Genomic DNA, 20,657 nt, shown 5'->3' on the forward strand with positions numbered 1-20,657 from the left:
TCCTTTTATTACCTCAGCACAGGCCCCTTGCTATCCCACCTGTTTTAGACATTGTAGATGTATTTTCAGAGTCCAGTTCTGTCTCCAGACTCTTTACCACCAGCTCCTGTTAAGCCAGACAGATATTACAGGGTTCGAGATTCACATACATTTCTTTATAAAAAACCCTGCTGCTGACCCAGAAACTATCTCTCAGGGTCCCAAAGGGGGGGGTCAAGGCTTCCACTGCAAAAACCCTATCCCCTCTGATAGGGATTCTAGGGCCCTGGACAGATGGTGGAAAAAGATTTATACTTTTGCTACCTTGGCTGTAAGAGCTTTAAATTGCCAATTTCATATGGTTAAATATCAGCAATCTCTTATGTCACTGCTTAAACAGAAAATGTTAACAAATTCAGATTGAGCAGAAAATAAAGAAATGCAGGATTTGTTGCATGCAGCTGAACAAGTGGGAAAGCATACTTTGCAATGTGGTTTTGATTCTCTAGAGGCCTCCTGCAGGACCGCTGTTACAGGTTCTGTCATTAGGTGGCATGCCTGGTTAAAAGAACAGAATCTGCCTGATCATGTTAAAGCAAAACTATTAGATGCTCCATTACAGCATGATACTTTGGTGTTAAAGCAGAAGATGTGTTGAAGAAAACAGAGGACAAAGCTAAATCTATGCAAACAGTCAAGGATTTCTTGCAGGTACAGCCTCCCAGATTTAGCAGGAATTGGCCTACAAAGAATTGGTCCTTTCCAGTGTCAGACAGGTCACAAAGAGGCAGATACAGCCACCCCAGAGGCAGATCCCAGCCCCAAGGCTCATACAGGCCTAAACAATGGGGTGCTTTTACCTCCAAAAGCGGAGACGAAAAATCACAGCCATACAGGAAACAGTCTCAATGACTTTCCCCTGCCAGCACCAAGCACTTATCTTCTGGCAGCCCCTTTGGAGGGAAAACTAGCTCTTTTTTCACAAAATTGGCACATGATCACCCAGGACAAATGGGTCTTAAATATCGTATCACAATGCTACAGGTTCCACTTTCACACCCTGCCAAGGCCAAACGGTATGCCAGACCTGCCACGCTTTCAATGGGCAGAGGCACAAAAACAAGTTTCTTCCCTCATGGACATGAGAGCCATTCAGTTAGTACCACAGCAAGAGCAGGGACTAGGATTCTACGCAAGGCTATTCTTGGTGCCCAGAAAGGATGAAGCCTGGAGGCCAATACTGGACCTGTCTATCCTAAACACATTTCTGGATATTCCAAAATTCAGAATGTTAACTCTGCAGCAGCTTCTGCCTATGCTGGGCAAGGGGGCTTGGCTTGTGACTTTAGACCTAAAAGAGGCATACCTGCATATCCCAATCAGACAATCATGCAGAAGATACCTCAGATTTATAGCTGGCTCAATGCACTACCAATTCTCTGCACTGCCCTTTGGCTTATCTACTGTGCCCAGGGTCTTCACAAAATGCCTGGCACCAGTAATTGCTTTTTGCAGACAAAGAGGAATACAGATTTATCCTTACTTGGACGACTGTCTTATTCAAGCAGCGAACAAGGACATTCTACTACAGCATCTGGCGTTTGTAAAAAGATTACTAACAGGTCTGGGGTATACAGTAAACGAAAAGAAATCAAAACTCGTACCCTCTCAAGAGATAATATTCCTGGGTGCAAGCTTAAATACAACTGCCCAGATGGCTTATCTCTCACCAGACAAACACAGACAACTGTGGGCGGCATAGTGGTACAGCGGTTAATGCTGTCGCCTCACAGAAAGAGGTTCTCCGGTTCGATTCTCGGCTGGGGTGCCTTCTGTGTGGAGTTTGCATGTTCTCCCTGCGTTCGCGTGGGTTTCCTCCGGGTACTCCGGTTTCCTCCCACATTCTAAAGACATGCTTCTGGAGCGTTTCTCTTCGGGCCTCTGCTAAAAACAGGATCTATGGAACCTAGTCGAACTTTCCCGGTGAACAAATGTTAAATAAAAATAAATAAATAAAACTGACTACTTATTTCAAAATGTTGGCAACAAAGACCCAGTTATCTGCAAGAAAAATTCTGCAGGCTTTGGGCTTCATTGTCTCCTGCATTCTGCTAATTCCATATGCAAGACTGCATATGAGGAAACTTCAATGGTATCTAAAAAGTGTTTGGACTCAACATTGCCACAGCCTGGAAACAATAATTACCCTCATTCCCTGCCTGCAACAGGAGTTTCGATGGTGGGCAAAAGCCTGTCACCACAACACGGGACAGCCATTCACCTTACCCACAGCCAGGCAGACATTGACAACAGATGCATCAGACTATGCCTGGGGGGCCCATATGGCAGGAAGATGTTTTCAGGGCACATGGTCCGCAAGTCAAATGCATCTACATATCAATCAAAAAGAGATGCTAGCTGTTCAGAATGCCCTGACAGCCTTCAAGGATCTACTTCATCCAGGACAACTACTGATAAGGATGGACAATACTACAGTCATGTGGTACATAAACAAGCAGGGAGGCACACATTCCTACCCCCTCTGCAGGCTAGCCATGAACTTGTGGGACACAGCATTGACTTATCAAGTACATCTGCAAGCACAATTCCTGCTGGAAGGACACATATTCTGGCAGACAAACTAAGCAGAAACCTAATGGATCCCCACGAGTGGAAACTGGATCCACAAGTCTTCAGCATGATAACAAAGAACTGGGGATGCCCGGACATAGACCTATTTGCCTCCCCTCACAACTACCAACTACAGAAATTCTGCACAAGGACATCACAAGCAAGCATGGAAAGTGGATGCTCTATCTTTCAGCTGGAAAGACCTAACAGTATTTGCCTTCCCTCCTCTGCCTCTCCTTCCCAAGGTACTCCAAAGTCAGACAAGAGAAACCGAAAATGATACTGATTTCCCCAGACTGGCCCCGCCAGCACTGATACCCAATCCTAAAGAGCATGTCTCAACACCCAGCTTGGACTTTACCTCAAATTCCTCACTTATTGACCCAACAAGACAGTCAGATGCTGCACAGCCAACTCAGGACCTTAAACCTGGCAGCATGGCGGATAACATAGCCAGTCAAGGCACACCTCTCTCTAAAGCAGTGATGGATGTTATTTTGGAGGCCAGGAGGCCTAGCACCAGAAAATCTTATTCAGAAAAATGGAAGAGATTCTGTGCCTGGAACCAGGCACAAGGTTTTGACATGATTGTTCCAAATATTCCTCAGATTTTACAATACTTAACTGAGATGCTTGATAAAGGCCTTTCCTTTTCATCAGTTAAATTTCATGCCTCTGCCATTTCAGCTCATTACAATACAGAACCACCTATTTTCTCTCATCCATTACTAAGGCCGTACGTCAGAGGGGCCAAAAACATAAGACTTCCAAGGAGAGCACCACTACCTGCATGGGATCTCAACTATGTCTTGGAAAAACTCACATTGCCTCCATTTGAACTAGCCTCTGCAGCTGATATAAAATTCTTATCCTGGAAAACAGCTCTGCTCCTAGCAATAACCTCTGCTAGACGAGTCTCAGAGTTACAGGCACTCATGGCTGTGGAACCTTTTATTATTTTCCAACCTGACAGGGTTTCCCTGTGGACAAACCCTACATTTATGCCTAAGGTAATGTCCAGTGTGGCCCTTAACCAAACTATTCATTTGCCTACCTTTTATCCAAACCCACAGAACAAAGGTGAGAGAATTCTGCATTCTTTGGACATTCACAGACAGCTACGCTTCTACTTGGACAGAACCAAAGCTTTCAGAAAGACTGAACAACTTCTAGTGGCATATGCTGCAGGATCACAAGGAAAGCCTATCTCAAAACAGACTATTTCAAAGTGGATAGGCCACTGCATTCATTTCTGCTATTCACAGCATGGCAAATCAGTGCCTAAGGGCATTAGGCCACATTCAACCAGAGCAACAGCCACTTCAGCAGCCTTCCTCAGAGGAGTACCAACCAAATACATCTTAGAGGCTGCAACTTGGAGTTCAGTGCATACTTTTACAAAGCACTATCACCTACCTCTCTACTCTAAATCCAGGGCAGGATTTGCCACTACAGTTCTGCAGGGCCTGATAGCCTCACCTAATCCTATTTAGCACCAGCCTCCCAACCTTAGCTTTGGGATTCAACCCAATTGTAATGACTGCAACAGTGAAACACGATGAACATAGTACAGTTGTGTACCTACTATAAATGTAGATGTTCGAGTGTATTCACTGTTGCAGTCCAGGTTACCCTCCCACCATCCCTCTTTTCCTTTGCTGGGACTTATCTGTACTTCTCTATTCTATACAACCTATGTGGTGTATTTGCTTGTAGATGAAGGAAAAGTTGTTTTTTGTGCATGCATGCTTATTGGCATAATTTAGCCTATCATTTTAGGGGCATCTAACATCTGGGGCAAGAAAAACTGAAGAAAATGGCATCGGCTGCATCTTTTATACCCCTGGTGCACTGACATCAGGGAGGAGGTGGCAGCAGCTGACGCCGGACCTAGACTTTGGAATTAGGGCCGACTGCAGGTAGCCTGCCAGCAGGATAATCCAATTGTAATGACTGCAACAGTGAATACACTCAAACATCTTCATTTATGGTAGGTACACAACTGTACTTTTGTGGTTCCTCCCAAACCTCTCAAACACCTCCCGGACATACCACCCATGCAGAGGGAGGCAGCAGCACTAGAAATCTCCAAGCTGCTAGAGAAACGAGCCATCGAACCCATCCCCCCAGATAAGTCTGAATCGGGCATCTACTCCACGATGTCCTTCATGGATGCATCTGCAGTCATAACAACTGGGTTGTCCTGTCGTCAGGCAGCCCTTCAGTCGGCCGGATTCCAAAGTCCGGGTCCGGCTTCGGCTGATGTCACACTTCACCCGACGTCATCTCTGCTGGTCTTCGGGTATAAAAGCATCAGCCGACGCCATTTTCTTCAGTCTTTCTTGTCGCGTGGCGCCCGAAGCAGAAGCTGTTCGCAAGTGCCGGTCGGTCGGATCCAGAGATTACTACTACCGAATACTACTTTGAAGACTTCTAAAAGCTAAGTACCCCGTTGGGGACTCTTTCTTGCCTCAGCCGATGTCAGAAAAAGTCAATAACTGTTTAACTTGTGGGAAACAAATACCTCATAAAGATTTCCACTCTTACTGTTTGCCTTGTCTAGGCCCACACCAAGACGTAGCAGCCTGTTCGGCCTGTGCTTCATTCAACCGACGAACGCTTAGGCGTCGGTCGGAGTTTGCTGAACAGTTTTTCGGTTCTGATTTTGCGTACTTTATGCCGTCGGATCCTCCGACTTCCCAAATTGTTAAAAACGAAAGAAAAGACCGACACTCGTGGTCCACGGTTTCGGCGAAACCATGGTTAAGCAAATCATGAGTGTCTCGGTTTCGGCGAAACCGAGAAAACTGATCAAAGCACAGCTGAATCTATGACTACTTCTGAGGTTCCTGCTACATTACTTGAATCGACCTCAGATATTTTACCTACTACAGTGGTTCCTAGTGACTTATCTGACACCATCCCTTTGGATGTCTCTACCCCAGCACGTGGTGCTGCTAGGCCTCCTGCAGCCATGTCAATTAAGGCCTTTGCCAGGGCTAAAGCAGCCAAGTCTACTAAATCAGTGCCTGTTAAGCCCCCCTCAACCAGGCCCACTTCTAGTGCACAAATGCTTACTCTGGCAGAAGATTTAATAACCTTAATTAGGGGATCTCAATCTCACCCAGACAGGGCCTCGCAGCCCCAGAGAAGAGACCTAGAGCAGAGCACCCAGAGCCTGGGTCCTCTGATGATTCTGCGGATGACTCAGATATTACAGACCAGCCAGAGGCTCCTTTCTCCAATTATGAAGACTCAGATGCTGAAGAATCCATCCCAGCTGCTTCCCCACCAGAAGAATTCTCCTTTGGGGAAACCTTGCATGCCATGCGAGAACATTTCCAATGGCAGCAACAGGATTACTCAGATTCCAGAAAAAGACTTAGGACCTTTCTGCACCTTCCACAACATAGGCCCTTAGCTATACCTCCTGTCCTATCTGTTGTGGACGATGCTTTTAATGATGTCTGCACTGCACCAGATTCTTTACCTCCAGCCCCTGCCAAACCAGATAGATTTTACAGGGTACCAGACACCCATCATCACCTATACAAGGCCCCACTTGCAGACCCCGAAACTATATCCCAGGGGCCTAAGGCAGTAGCCTCGACCACAGCAAAAAATCCTATTCCTTCTGAAAGGGAAGCCAGGTCTTTAGACAGATGGGGCAAAAAGGTTTACACCTCAGCTACTCTCTCAGCCAGAGCTTTAAACTGTCAGTTTCACATGATACAATACCAAGAGTTTATGCTTGATCAGTTAACTAAAAAGCTATCCTCTGATGACTCTATAGATAAGAAATATGTATTAGAGATGGTAAATAACATACAACAGGTTAGTAACCATTCACTGAAATGTGGCTATGATGCACTGGAGGCTTCATTTAGATCAGCCATGACTGGCACAATGATAAGAAGACATGCAGGGCTGAAGGAACAGGTCTTACCGGATCATGTTAAAGCTAAGTTATTAGATGCTCCTATGGATAAGGCCAGTTTGTTTGGTACGCCTGCCCAGCAGATAATGAAGAAAATGGAAGAAAAGGCAAAATCTGTCCAAACAGTAAAAGATTTCTTGCAGGTTCAGCCCCCAAGGTTTAGCAGGAACTGGCCTGCCAAAAACTGGTCCTTTCCTGACTCCACAAGATCCCAAAGGGGCAGGAATAGACGTTACAGAGGCAGAAATCAATCCAGAGGGGGTGTCTACAGAGGACGACAGTGGCAAGGTAATAACAGAGGCACAGACACAGCCACTACCACTACAACAGCACAACAACAGTGACTTGATTCTAACTCCGCCTACCAGGGAACAAATAGCAGCACCATTAGGCGGAAAATTAACCTTATTTTCAAAGAACTGGCACTATATCACAAAAGACAAGTGGATTTTGCAAACCATAGACCAAGGTTACCGGTTCCACTTCCACACTTTACCAGTCAAAGAGGAATGCCAAACCTGCCTCCAAATCAAAAAACAGAAGCTCTACAACAGATAATGCAATTAACAAAGATGAGAGCTGTGGAAAGAGTTCCAAGAACAGAACAAGGCAAAGGATTTTACTCCAGACTATTCCTAGTTCCAAGAAAGGAAAAAAGTTGGAGACCTATTCTCGACCTGCCCACCTTAAATACATACATCATTGTCCCAAAATTCAAAATGCTGACTCTACAGCAACTTCTTCCCATGCTGGGCAAGGAGTGTTGGCTGGTAACTCTAGATCTCAAGGAGGCATACCTGCACGCCGCCATCCCACCAATTTGCAGAAGATACCTCAGATTTCTTGCAGGATCGGAGCGCTATCAATTCTCAGCATTGCCCTTTGGCTTATCTACTGCCCAGAGTATTCACAAAATGCCTGGCATCAGTGATCGCCACTGCAGACTACAGGAATTCAAATTTATCCATACCTGGACGACTGTCTGCTACAAGGGGACAACCCAAGCAAGCTGACAACAGATTTACAAAGGGTCATTTACTTGCTACAAGCTCTGGGATACACAGTCAATTTACAAAAGTCAAGGCTGATACCATCCCAAACAAGGACATTCTTGGGCTGAATTGGACACAGTAAAACAAATGGCATTCCTAACTACAGAAAAACAAAAAGAACTCCCTCTTTACTTCTTGGCACTAACAAGACGGAACAAGCTAACAGCAAGAAAAGTTCTGCAGGCCCTGGGCTTCATGGCATCATGCATAATCTAAGTTCCACATGCCAGGCTACATATGAGAAAACTACAGTGGTACCTAAAGAATTTATGGGCCCAACACAGGCACAGCCTAGAAGCAGAAATTCCACTAATACCATGCCTAAAACAGGAGTTCCTATGGTGGGCTCAAGCATGCCAGTCAAACCCAGGCCTACCCTTTCACAACTATCAAGCAAGCCAAACCATCACAACAGACGCCTCAGACCTAGGATGGGGGGGCTCACATGCTGGGCAAATGCGTACAAGGATTATGGACGCAGGACCAGCTTCACCTGCACATCAACCTAAAAGAAATGCTGGCAGTAAAACTGGCAATCCAAAACTTCAGACCATTCCTCAAAGAAGGCCAATTGATGATAAGGATAGACAACACCACTGTCATGTGGTACATCAACAAACAGGGAGGCACTCATTCATACCCCCTGTGCAGAATGACCTTGGACCTTTGGAACCTGGCACTCAGCTACAACATCCAGTTACAGGCAATATTCGTACCAGGAAAGGAGAATACTCTAGCAGACATGTTAAGCAGAACCACCTCGGATGCTCACGAATGGATGCTACACCCGGACATCTTCAAGACCATCTCGAAGAAATGGGGAATGCCACAGATAGATCTATTCGCTTTCCCTCTCAATCACCAGCTCAAAAAATTCTGCACAAGGACATTCCACCCACTTGCATGGAAAGTGGACTCGCTCTCCTTCAGCTGGAAAGGTCTGACAGCATATGCATTCCCACCTCTTCCCTTGCTACACAAGGTATTACTAAAAATCAAGGAGGAGCGTCCAACGATAATCCTGATAGCTCCAAACTGGCCAAGACAACACTGGTACCCATTGCTAAGGAGCATGTCTCGGGACAAGATGTGGTCAATACCCCTGAGGCTTTTGATGTTAACTCAGAACAACTACAACATCATGCATCCAAACCTAAAAACGTTGCAACTGACTGCATGGAACATTACATAGCAACAACTAATCCAGAACTTTCCCAAAGGGTGAAAGACATTATCCTTGAAGCCCGCAGACCTTCAACAAGAAGGAACTATGCAGGAAAATGGAAAAGATTTGTCATTTGGAGTGCTGAAAGAGGAAAGGATGTGTCAAATATAGATATGGCTAACATTCTGGAGTATTTGGCAGAACTTCTGCATACAGGCCTGTCCTACTCCTCCATCAAGATACATGCATCAGCTATTTCAGCAGAATACAGCTTTGATCCACCTGTCTTTTCACATCCTTTACTCAGGCAGTTCCTCAGAGGGATTAAGAATGTAAAACCCCCTAGGAAACCACCATTGCCAGCTTGGGATTTGAACTTTGTACTAGAAAAGCTGACACTGGAGCCAGCAGCAACAGCAGAGCTACAGCATCTATCGTGGAAAATTGCTTTCCTACTGGCAATAACCTCAGCAAGGAGGGTGTCTGAACTTCAGGCCCTAATGGCAGTACAGCCCTTCCTAATCTTCCACCAAGATAGAGTGTCCATGAGGACTAATCCTACATTTATGCCTAAGGTGGTATCCAGAGTGTCTTTAAACCAGGCAATCCACCTTCCTACCTTCTTCCCAACCCTCAAAACAGAGGGAAAGAATGCTGCATACCTTGGATGTACATAGACAGTTACGCTACTACCTGGACAGAACAAAAAGTAACAGAAAAACTGACCAGCTTTTTGTAGCCTATGCAACAGGAAGAGAAGGAAAAGCTATTTCCAAACAGACAATCTCCAAATGGATAGGAAATTGCATACGATTCTGTTACTCCTTCCATGGAAAAACAATTCCACAGAACATAAGGCCTCATTCTACAAGGGCAACAGCCACTACCACAGCCTTCTTACGAGGAGTGGCAACCAAGGGCATTATTGAGGCGGCTACTTGGACCTCCGTGCATACATTTGCCAAGCATTATAATTTACCTTTGTACTCCAGATCCCGAGCAGGGTTTGCCACTGCTGTACTGCAAGGGATCCTAACCACACCATAATCTATTTTTTCCTCCCCCCTTAGTTGGCTATGGTATTCTACCCAGTTGTTATGACTGCAGATGCATCCATGAAGGACATAGTACAGTTTTGTACCTACCATAAATGTAGATGTCCGAACTGGATAGCATCTGCAGTCAGGATTACCCTCCCTCCTTCCCCTCTGTGGTACTCCTAGGGTATTTACCCTCCTAATAGCTAGCTGGTGGGGGGAGTCTCTTATGGTGTATTTGTTTGTATATATGTACATACATGCTTATTTTCTGAGTTTGCCTTCTATCCTTTTGCAAACATTGGCATTTATCCAAAATTTAGCCTTCCAGGGAGGGCAACTAGCATCTGGGGCAAGAAACACTGAAGAAAATGGCGTCGGCTAATGCTTTTATACCCGAAGACCAGCAGAGATGACGTCGGGTGAAGTGCGACATCAGCCGAAGCCGGACCCGGACTTTGGAATCCGGCCGACTGAAGGGCTGCCTGACGACAGGACAACCCAGTTGTTATGACTGCAGATGCTATCCAGTTCGGACATCTACATTTATGGTAGGTACAAAACTGTACTTTCTTTTTGGTGCCAAAGAAAACGGGGGACTTGAGGATCATTCTGGACCTATCTAATCTGAACCTGTCAGTTGCCAAAGAAAAGTTCCGGATGGTCCCCTTACAGTCCATCATGCCGTACCTACAAGAGAGCGACTGGATGTGCTCGTTCGACCTCCAGGATGCTTACTATCACATAAAGATGCACAGAAGCTCCAGGAGGTTCCTCCAGTCCCGACTAGGAGCCAATCATTACCGATTTCGAACCATACCCTTGGGTCTCACCACAGCCCCCAGGGTGTTCACCAAAGTGATGGCAGTAGTAGCAGCTCACGTGAGGCTTCAGGGGATTCAGGTCTACACTTACCTGGACAATTGGCTCCTTAACTGTTCCCACCAAGCGTCTACTCTGTCGGACCAGAGATTATTTCCTAAAGCTTGCAATCCAGTTGGGGATTACAATCAACACAACCAAATCTCTTCTGAATCCTGTCCATGTGATAGAATACATAAGGGCATGGATAGACACACTACAGACAAAACTCTTCCTGACCATGGAGAGAGTTTGAAACGTAAGGATGCATGTTGCATTCATCTACTGTTCTCACCTTCCCTCAGCAGAATCTGTTTGAGAGCCCTAAGTTCTATGGCTGCGACCATAACGCTTCTTCATGTGCAGTCTGCAGGTCTTCCCTTCTTTGATGGATGTATTCTCCGAAAATTCTGGAGGGATGACCTTTTGTTCCAGCTCCTGTCCAAGCCACAGTGACCACGGATGCCTCCCAACTTGGGTGGGGGGGGGGCATTGTTCGGGAAAGACAGTCCAAGGCCTGTGGTCCCCTATCGAGACCAGTTTGCATATAAACGTTACGTTCTGGAGATGAAGGTGGTCCTTTTGGCATTGCATGCCCTTTATGCCTTTCTACCTCGGGGAACCATTGCAGTTCAATCAGACAACATGTCGGTGGTCTGGTATATCAACAAACAGGGAGGGACAAGATCTTACCCCCTTTGTCGCAAGGCTTTGAGAGTTTGGGAATGGATGATCTTCACCTGTCATTTTTCTGACAGTAATGCACATTCTGGGACGGTCCAGTATTCTACCAGACAAACTAAGTTGGACTATTCTGATGCCTTACGAGTGGTCTCTGAATCCTTCAGTAGCGGAGCAGATCTTTCTAGAGTGGGGTCGGCCTTGCTGCGATCTCTTCGCATCTCCTTCCAACGCAAAGTGCAGCGAGTTCTTCGCTCTGAACCCCCAGCCGGGGAAATCCCCCCAGAGACGCTCTAGTCCATGCTTGGCCTCCCGGTCTTCTTTATGCATATCCTCCTGTACCCCTTATCCCAAGGTTTCTATAGAAAGCTTGCTGACTGGGGAGCAAAGTGATCCTCATTGCCCCATTTTGGCCTCGCCAGGTATGGTTTCCCTTCCTTTGGTCTCATCTTCTGGCTCCACCTTGGATCCCATTCAGGATCTCATTTCACACCCCTCAAGGGTCCCTCATCCAAGTCTGGAGAGTTTGAAGCTCATGGCTTGGCTGCCCCTGTTCCTTTAATTGCTAGGACTCCTGGTTTGTCTTCTTCAGTCAGATCTATTCTGGTGGCAGCTCATAAGTCGTCCACCAGGAAGGCTTATCGTAGCAAATGGAAAAGTTTTTCCTTTTGGGCTTCTCAAAGGAGATTACACCCATTCACAGCTCCTATTACAGCTATTCTGGATTTTCTGGCAAATATTTTTCAGCAAGGTGCTAGCTATTCTACAGTCAAGGTTCAGCTAGCTGCCATTTTTCATTTTCAAGTGGGCGAGAATTCTGCTTCTTTAGCCTCTTCCAGATTGTGTAAAGCTTTTATTAAAGGTACCTTCCTCTTACGTCCTCTGGTCAAAGATCCCATTCCTCCATGGGACCTTACTGTGGTTCTTCAACCATTGGTTGCTCTGCCGTTTGAACCTGCAGCAACCACAGATCTTAAGTTTTTGTCTTGGAAAGCATTGTTTCTAGTGGCTATCACCTCTGCTAAGAGGGTTTCAGAACTACAAGCGTTGTCTGTTAAAGTTCCATACATGATTTTCCATAAGGACAGGGTTTCCCTTCACACCGATCCTTCCTTTCTCCCAAAAGTAGCATCACAGGTTAACATCAGTCAAACCATCAATTTACCTGTTTTCTTTCCAAATTTTGTTAACAAAATGGAATACAGGCTACACTTGTTGGATGCTCATAGACAGTTACAATTCTGTTTACACAGGACTAGAACCTTTCACAAATCTGATCAATTGTTTGTGTCCTTTTCTAAACCCTTTTTGGGTAAACCTTTCTCCAAGGTTACCATTGCTAGGTGGATTTCCTTGTGTATCCTTCAGATCTACAAGGATAAAGGTTTGTCTCCCCTGGGTCAGGTGAAAGCTCACTCGACTAGGTCCATGGCTACTTCTGCGGCCTTTTGGCCGAGAGTCTTACTGGATGATATTTGTTCTGCAGCTACTTGGTCCTCGTCTCATACCTTTACTTCTCACTATAAATTGGATTTGATTTTGCGAAGGAGAGCGTCCTTTGGTTCCGCAGTGCTCCGGAATATCCTTCCATGAGGGCCACCTAGGTATTTAGTAGCTGGGGACTCTGTCCCACAGGTTGAAGATCAGATGAAGTAAACTACTTCAGATAAAGAAGTTATGTACTGACCATAATGTTCCATCTGAGTAGTTCTACTTCATTTGTCTTCAACTGTCCCTCCCTCCTTCCCCCTGGCCTTACCATATGGAGAGCTCTTTTGGCCGATTTTAGGTGTGTAAGGTGTTTTTTGAGGTCGGGTTCTCAGTGTAAGTTGCAGCAAACTCAATCTGGGAGTTGGCAGGTAGTGGTGGTGTATTATGGGTAAGGGGAGGAGCTTGGAGGTCGGAGCAGATGCTAGTGAAATTGCTGGCTCAGATCCGATATGGATCTGGTACTCACAGGTTGAAGACAAATCAAGTAGAACTACTCGGATGGAACGTTATGATGAGTACATAACTTCTTTTTCAAGTTCAACCAACTTATAACCACACCAGCAAATTATAACAGAGCCACAGCTGGATAATCACCCCTCGATTTGGATCCTAACAATCTCTTGAAATTAAAATATTACCTGTCACTCTGTCAAGCAGCCTAAGTGACCACTTGCCAATGTATGCATAAGGCACCAAAGTAATGGCCCCAAAACATGTTTTTACAGCCTAATAAGAAAACTTGCTACTTTTAAAATGAAGACACTTTTATTAATGGACTGTATCTACTTAACTGGGAATCACAAGACTCTCCCCGTAGATGATGCTGTGTCTGACTTCAGTAAAATCTCCTTAGGTGTTCTAAATACAGCCCTCCTCAGAATAAAAAGAGTCAAAGCCAACCTTACCCAGTGGCTGTCCTTAGCAACTAAATAACTCATTAAACAAAGAGAAAAGCCTGGAAGGTCTGGAAAAAAAAATAAAATGATGTCTACTTGATAGTATGTAGGTAGCTAAGAAACGTTAACAAAACGGCTTATCCCCAAAGTTAAGAAAACCTGTTACTCATCCAATCAAAACACACATGCTAATAATTCAAATCTCTTCTGAGTCTCAGTCAGTAAATTGTTAAATCCTTGACAAGGCACACAGCCAACACCAAACACACAGAATCAAAATGATACCATAGCCAATTCCCACTTTATGTAGAGTGTGCAGTCGTTAAACCGTATGACTAATCAAGCTCTTAATGTCCTTATTCAGTCAGATTACACCTCCTTTAACGTTTCTCCTTCCAGTTAGTCCTCACAGATGCCATCTAAATATACCTTAAAAATTAAAGCCTACTATAACTGCCCCTGCAATCTACTTGGCAAATATCTTAAAATAATAGCCGAGACTACAGCATATCCAGTTTCAAATCTGAAATGAATCCATATCAGAAAATAAATTCCCCTTGCTGTGGAAAAAAATCATTCATTATTCTACTGCACAAGGGCAGAATCAATACAAATCTTTCAAACTGTAGGCCAATTGCCATTTTATCTCTCTTGTCAAAAATATTGGAAAAATGTATTCATGTACAGGACTAATTAATAGATAACGATGTCCTGGCTTCAACCCAACATGGCTTCTGTCCTCATCATAGTGCAACTATTGCTTTGCTGAATTTTGTTAATACTGTCAGCATACACGAAAATGCTGGAAGCATAGTCTTTACCATCTTTCTAGACTTATCAAAATTCCCACCAGAAACCTACATAAAATCTCGTCTTCTGGGCTCTCACCAACTCTTCACTGTAGTGGTTCTATAGCTACCTCTCAAACAGAGCACAAGCATAAAAAAAAGATTTCTCCATCTTCTTGCCAGTAAATCTATAAATTATTTTTCCATCTTCTTGCCAGTAACTATTGATGTCCCACAAGGATCAGTTTTAGGTCCCATACTTTTCAACATATTCATCTATGACCTCATCACTGCTGCAAAAACTGCTACCCTAGAGCAATATCCTGATGACTCGAACCGTAATCTGCTCTGCCAAAACTCCTTCTAAACTCCATGAACTTAGAATACAATCATTGTTATCATCTGAAACATGGATGAGTAATTCAAACTACTTCTAAACCCTAAAAAGTAAACTAATGCTGTTTACCTTAAATTAAGCACATAATCTTTGCAAAAACAACAGTATTCACTATTGTCTCTGCCAACATTATGATAGAACAAGTAAACAAAACAAAATTACTGAGTGTCATCATAAATGACCGTTTGAAATTGGACTGCAACGTATCACACTTGGTAAAAAAGTGTATAGTATAGTGTAACAGCAGAACACACCACTGTCTAGTATTCAGTGAATTAAACTGTTAAACTACCAAATCATTTGTTTTTTTCTCAGCTAACTACAATACCCAGATGTCTCTGTAAGCCAGAAAAATTGTCTAGGCCTAAGCAACTTAATGCAGCACTCTTACCCAGTAGAATTTTACACAGCAGAGAAAAAAAAATCACTAATCAGTATAACCAAATCATCTAATACTACAGGTGACTCTCTGTCAGACAGTGCAGCTAAAGTATGGAGCCACATTCCTTGACCGATGAACACCATTCAGAATGTAAACTCTTAAAGCACGCCTAAAACTTTACCTATCAGATTAATGGATCTGCTCCTTTATATGTCCAGAATAAATGCCACTGTTCTGCTTAATGCCCCACCTCTTAAGTATGATATTAACATTTCTGGCCTCCCAGTTTCATTCTCTCACATACAACTCTTATTTTCTAAGCACTAATGACAAGATCTTTTATGTCTTTGACAAGCCCAGTAGTGCACCTTTTCAAGTGTTCAGTATCTAATAAATGCATAAGAATTTTTTATAATGTAATTGTAGCCTTTATTTCATATGAATGTGATTTAATTCTATTGTTAATGTACATTAACCTATCTTCTTGAGAGCATCTGTTTAAAAATGTTTGTCATAAGTTGGAGCTTTTCTTCCCAGGCCTCTGATGAAAAGGGTTTTTTGTCTAATTTCAGTCAGACAAGCAGGTAAACAAAAGCAAAATAAATAAAGATTCTGTAACAAATTAGAAAATAAAAAATAATGGTTGCTCAGAATATAACTTTGTGATTTTAAACGGGGTATTTGCAACTGACTTGAAAAAAGGCAGGTCAGCAAGTCACTTTGATTTTTGGAAGAAGATTGTTCTGTTAGATGGGGATTCAAGATTAAAAAAACACTGATAAAAGGCTTGATGGAAAGGATCTGCTTTTGAAATCAGTGCTGATTTCACGGGCAGTAATGTCTCAAGCCAGTCAGGTAGGTAGTATCTGTACTGTAAGTTCTTATGTTGGAAAGATGCAGTAGATAAAAGCAGAGTGCTGAGTGAGAGAGGGGATAATAGTGCAAATCTTGATGGGACTGAATTGCTGTCCATCTGAGAGCTAATCACCAGCAAGTCTGTCCCAGATACATGGATTTTCTTCCTTCTTTTTCCAGTGCAGTTATACTTCATGTAAGTTCATAAATAAGTGATTCAAGAGGGAAGTTATAAGGGAAAGGAGAAGGGAAAAGAGAAGCTGACGTAGGAAAATATATAGCGGTGGTGGTGAATGACAGCTGTGTGAGGTAAAGATCATATATCCCAGTATGGTAGTTGCTGTACATAAAAATGTTAACAGGCTAAAAGTGTGTTCTCTACACAAAAAAAATGTTTTGTGTAGGAGGCTATGTCTGTACAAAGAAACCATGTACATTACTAAAGTTGTATGGCATACACCCTTATGAGAATTATAGATACATTAAAAAAAAACTATTTCAATATTCTGTCACAGTGCCAACAATATCTCCAGGCTTTCATAATGTTAATGTATACCATTGTTCATGACTAAATAGGTAGAACACTTACATTTGATGTTGAAGATAAGGCTGTGGCCTCTGTCCCAACCCAAGTGCCTGGATTCATTTTCCAGTACTTATACTGCAGTGCATTGTGAGTGGAGAAAGGTTCTGCAGACTGTGTGCTATCCTTTGGATGAATTGTTAAACTGAAGTCTAGTCTTGTTTCGTTTGGTGATAGCTTAGGTAAATGTAAAAGATCCTGTGGAACTTATTAAAACAAATAAACACTCTTAATTAAAATCCATATTTTAAGCATGATACGTGAAACAATTCAACCCAGAAATAAGTCAGATATATTTAACAACATAGTCATTCTAAACTTGGTATCACACCATGTTAAGAAAAAGAAATTAGCACAGAAATTAAATTTACCTATGAATTATACATTTCAATAGTATGTAGCCATTTAAAAACAGGTTTTACACCTTCATTATTCCTTTCTTTATTATACAGATTTTTCCCACATCTACACTTCCACAAAATCAAAATAGTTTAAATAAGAATTTGATATTTACAGTTCTGAGCTCACTTAATTTTTAAAACAGCTTTATGAAATCATCACATTTACATTACAAAATTGAATTTGGACACATTAATAGAAAAATAAATGTGGTAACAGTTTCCATTATTATTATTATTATTGTGCAGTATGCATATATCTTTTCTTTTTAACATCTTTCATTTATTCCATCATTACATAAATTGCTCAATTCCTGCCTTCTCTAAAACCTTAATTCTCCTCCTGAGCATTAATCTGCAAATTTGCTCATTATCTCGTTTTTTTATCTCCTTTGCAGTATTTAAAACTGCAGATCTGATGTTGTCTGTTCAGTCCTCATTAACCTGTGGGGGTTATGGTTCCGTCTTCAGAACTGACTTGGCTTTTAGCAAGATAAATCTTCTGAAATGGATCTCCTTCTACCCTACGCATATTGCCTGTCCTCCCCCCAGATACCTGAGGTCTCATTTGCCTCGCATGAGCAACATATTGTGAGTCCATTCTGAGCTTTTCCTTGGGTGTATTTATCTAAAGTTTGTGATACAGTGAGTTGCACTTTGGCATGTTTTTCTTTTTGCTACCTACCCTTCTCTGTCAGCTATATATTAGTTTAAAAAAAAACTGTTTAGCTTTTTTTATATCTTGCCCCATGTGTTCTTTTCATCCTTGTTCTTCTCTTTCTTTCCTTCCTTCTTTCCGCTATGTCAGAGAAATCCGATAAACCCTTAGGGTTTAAGAAATGCACTTCTTGTGGCTGCAAGATCCCTGTCTCTGATGCCCACAGGGAATGCATTTACTGCCTGGGCCTGCCACACCTTAGAGTGGCATGCTCTATTTGCAGGTCCTTCCTCCCTTGGGTTCTTGCAGATGGAAGAAATAAGCTGGATTTGAAAGGGCTTATTCCACCTGCCTTCCCAGCTAACCCTTCTGTCTCAGTAGCTCAAATCCCCTCTAAGAAATCTGAGGAAGCCAGGGACCCTAAGAAACGGTCCCCAGACCCCTTCCTGTTTAGCTCTTTCAAAGCTTCCCAAAAAGGCCCTGAGAACATCAGAGCAGAGCCCTTCAGCTCTGACTTCTGCACCTACCCCTCCGCTCCTTGCCTCAGTTGTCACTTTGGGGCCAGGGGCATCGGTGCCAAGTACATCCTCTTGGGATGTCTCTCCCAGACCTCATTTCAGGTTTTCCTCTGTCACCTCCTCCATCAGGTCATCTTGGCACCTGTCAGAGAAGGAGGTGGACAGATTGATGAGGAATTTCTCTGCACACAAATCGAGATGGGGGACGTTCCAGCACCATCTCCTACGGAATCCATGAGTAGAACATCCCCATGTAAAATAGTCTCTCCTTCTCCATTCTGGCCTACCACTTCAGGGCTCCCGGATACATCGGTCCCAGGGACGGAGACGTTGGGTCTAGTAGTTATCTCAACTTTCAACCCGATTGCTTCCCTGACTCACTCGATGCCAACTGCATTGGGGCATAGCACATCTCTGAACCAAAGCCTCAGAGCTGAGTCAGAGCGGATGACTTCGACTTCAAAGTTCTCGGAGCTCTCTCTTCCCCTTGGCGTTTGACAACTTGCTGCTGATGCCGCCGTCGGTGCAGAGGGCGGTTGGAGACCGGGGGACAGTCTGTTACTGATCCTTCTGGGCAGGCGAGGCTTCCTCGGGACTCCAGGAGTCCCCTCAGCCTTTGAGGTATTAGAGAGGGCCCTCTCTGTTCCTAGGAGGTTCCCAGCGTCTACCATAGTGGATCCTTCCCTTCCCCTGCTGGGCTTCGTGTCGGTGACCTCACTTCTACCACTGGGGCAGCTGGCCCCTCAGGGACTCCAGTCTCTTCCACTTGTGGAAGCTCAAGTTTCTTCTGACACCTTCCCAGAACAGTCTACCAAGGAGGTTTGTCCAAAGAAAAGGTGCAAAAGGAGACACTGAACACTGGCGTACAGCAACAGTGGTCCCACTCCACAAAGGGGGTACCTCTACAGACCCTGGGAACTACCGCCCCATAAGCTTAACCAGCCTGGTCTGCAAAGCTATGGAAAGAATCATTATGGAACTCATAAACAGAGACATAGGGGACCTACAGACACTTGACCCCCACCCAGTTCGGCTTTGTAAAGGGCAGATCCTGCCTTTTGAACCTGGTTGACTTTTTCGAAACACTCACTAGGAGCCATTGATGAGGGCAAAGCAATCCATACAGCTTACCTGGACTTGGCTAAGGCCTTCGACACAATACCCCACTCAGACATCATAGATGAGCTCAACAGCTTAAACGTAAACCCTTATGTCACTAGATGGGTTGCAAACTGGCTAAAGGACAGAACCCATAAAGTTAAAATCGCTGGAGCAATGTCAGACTCAAAGCCAGTCACAAGTGGTGTCCCACAGGGATCTGTCCTGGTACCTCTCTTGTTCGGCATTTATTTCTCAGATGTTAAAGCAAACATGGGAGGGCTGTGGCTGAGAAAGTTCGCAGATGACTGCAAACTAGGTGCCATAGTCGATACACCAGCAGGTACACACATCCTACAAAAAGGCCTCACTGAAACTGACAACTGGTGCTGTAGTCACAGCCTTAAACTAAATGCCAAAAAATGTATAGTTATCCCTTTTGGAAAAAACAAAGTACCCACAAATTATCACATAGACAGCAACCCACTGAGTACAGAAAAAGTAATCAGAGACCTAGGGACCCAAGTAGACAGCGACCTCTCATTGTACACCCACGTTGCCAAAGTGGTTAGAAAAACATTCTACCTTGCACACCTCATCATGATGGGTTTCACATCCAGATCCAAGGATGTCATTGTACCCCTGTATTCCTCCCTCATCAGACCCATGATTGAGTACAATGCCCCATTTGGTATGTACCTCACCCGGCACTTGCAACAGCTGGAGAGACCACAAAAGTACCTCACCAAAAGGATCAAGGGTCTCCAACATATGACTTATTCCGCCAGACTAAAGAAACTTCAGCTCTATTCAGTAGCATACCGCCTGCTCAGAGGTGATCTCTGCCTGACGTACAAGGCCATGTCCAATCAGGATCTGATGGACATGCTCCACCTCAAAAAATCCAAATCCATCAGGACCACGAGAGCTAAAGACTTAAACCTCGGCACAAGTATGAATAGGACATGCTGGAGGGATAGATTCATAACCCAGAGGCTTCCCATGCTTTGGAACAAGATCCCAGTTCATATTAGGCAGAGCCCCTCACTGACTCTCTTCAAGAGAAGTCTTGATGAGTGGATGGGAGATCGTAAGTTTACCAAAGGTGTCACATCTGTGTCACTGCTAGACAGGGGCACAGTAAACTAATTCTATTATATAAGGGGACCTTCACTGTGTCACTACTAGACAGAGGCACAGTATTCTAGATTTTATCTGTACATTTTTGTACCATTTCATGGGGTGGCAAA

General features: G+C 43.9%; 1 protein-coding gene across 5 annotated transcripts in view; it reads left to right on the plus strand.

Annotated features, from left to right (window-relative positions):
- Positions 1 to 20,657, plus strand: part of LRCH3 (leucine rich repeats and calponin homology domain containing 3) — a 3,082,729-nt gene that overhangs the window by 2,544,051 nt on the left and 518,021 nt on the right. The gene's annotated exons all lie outside the window — the stretch shown is intronic.

This window comes from Protopterus annectens, chromosome 4.part1 (genome assembly GCF_019279795.1).
Source record: "Protopterus annectens isolate FY-2018-M chromosome 4.part1, PAN1.0, whole genome shotgun sequence".
Taxonomy (NCBI): domain Eukaryota; kingdom Metazoa; phylum Chordata; order Ceratodontiformes; family Protopteridae; genus Protopterus; species Protopterus annectens.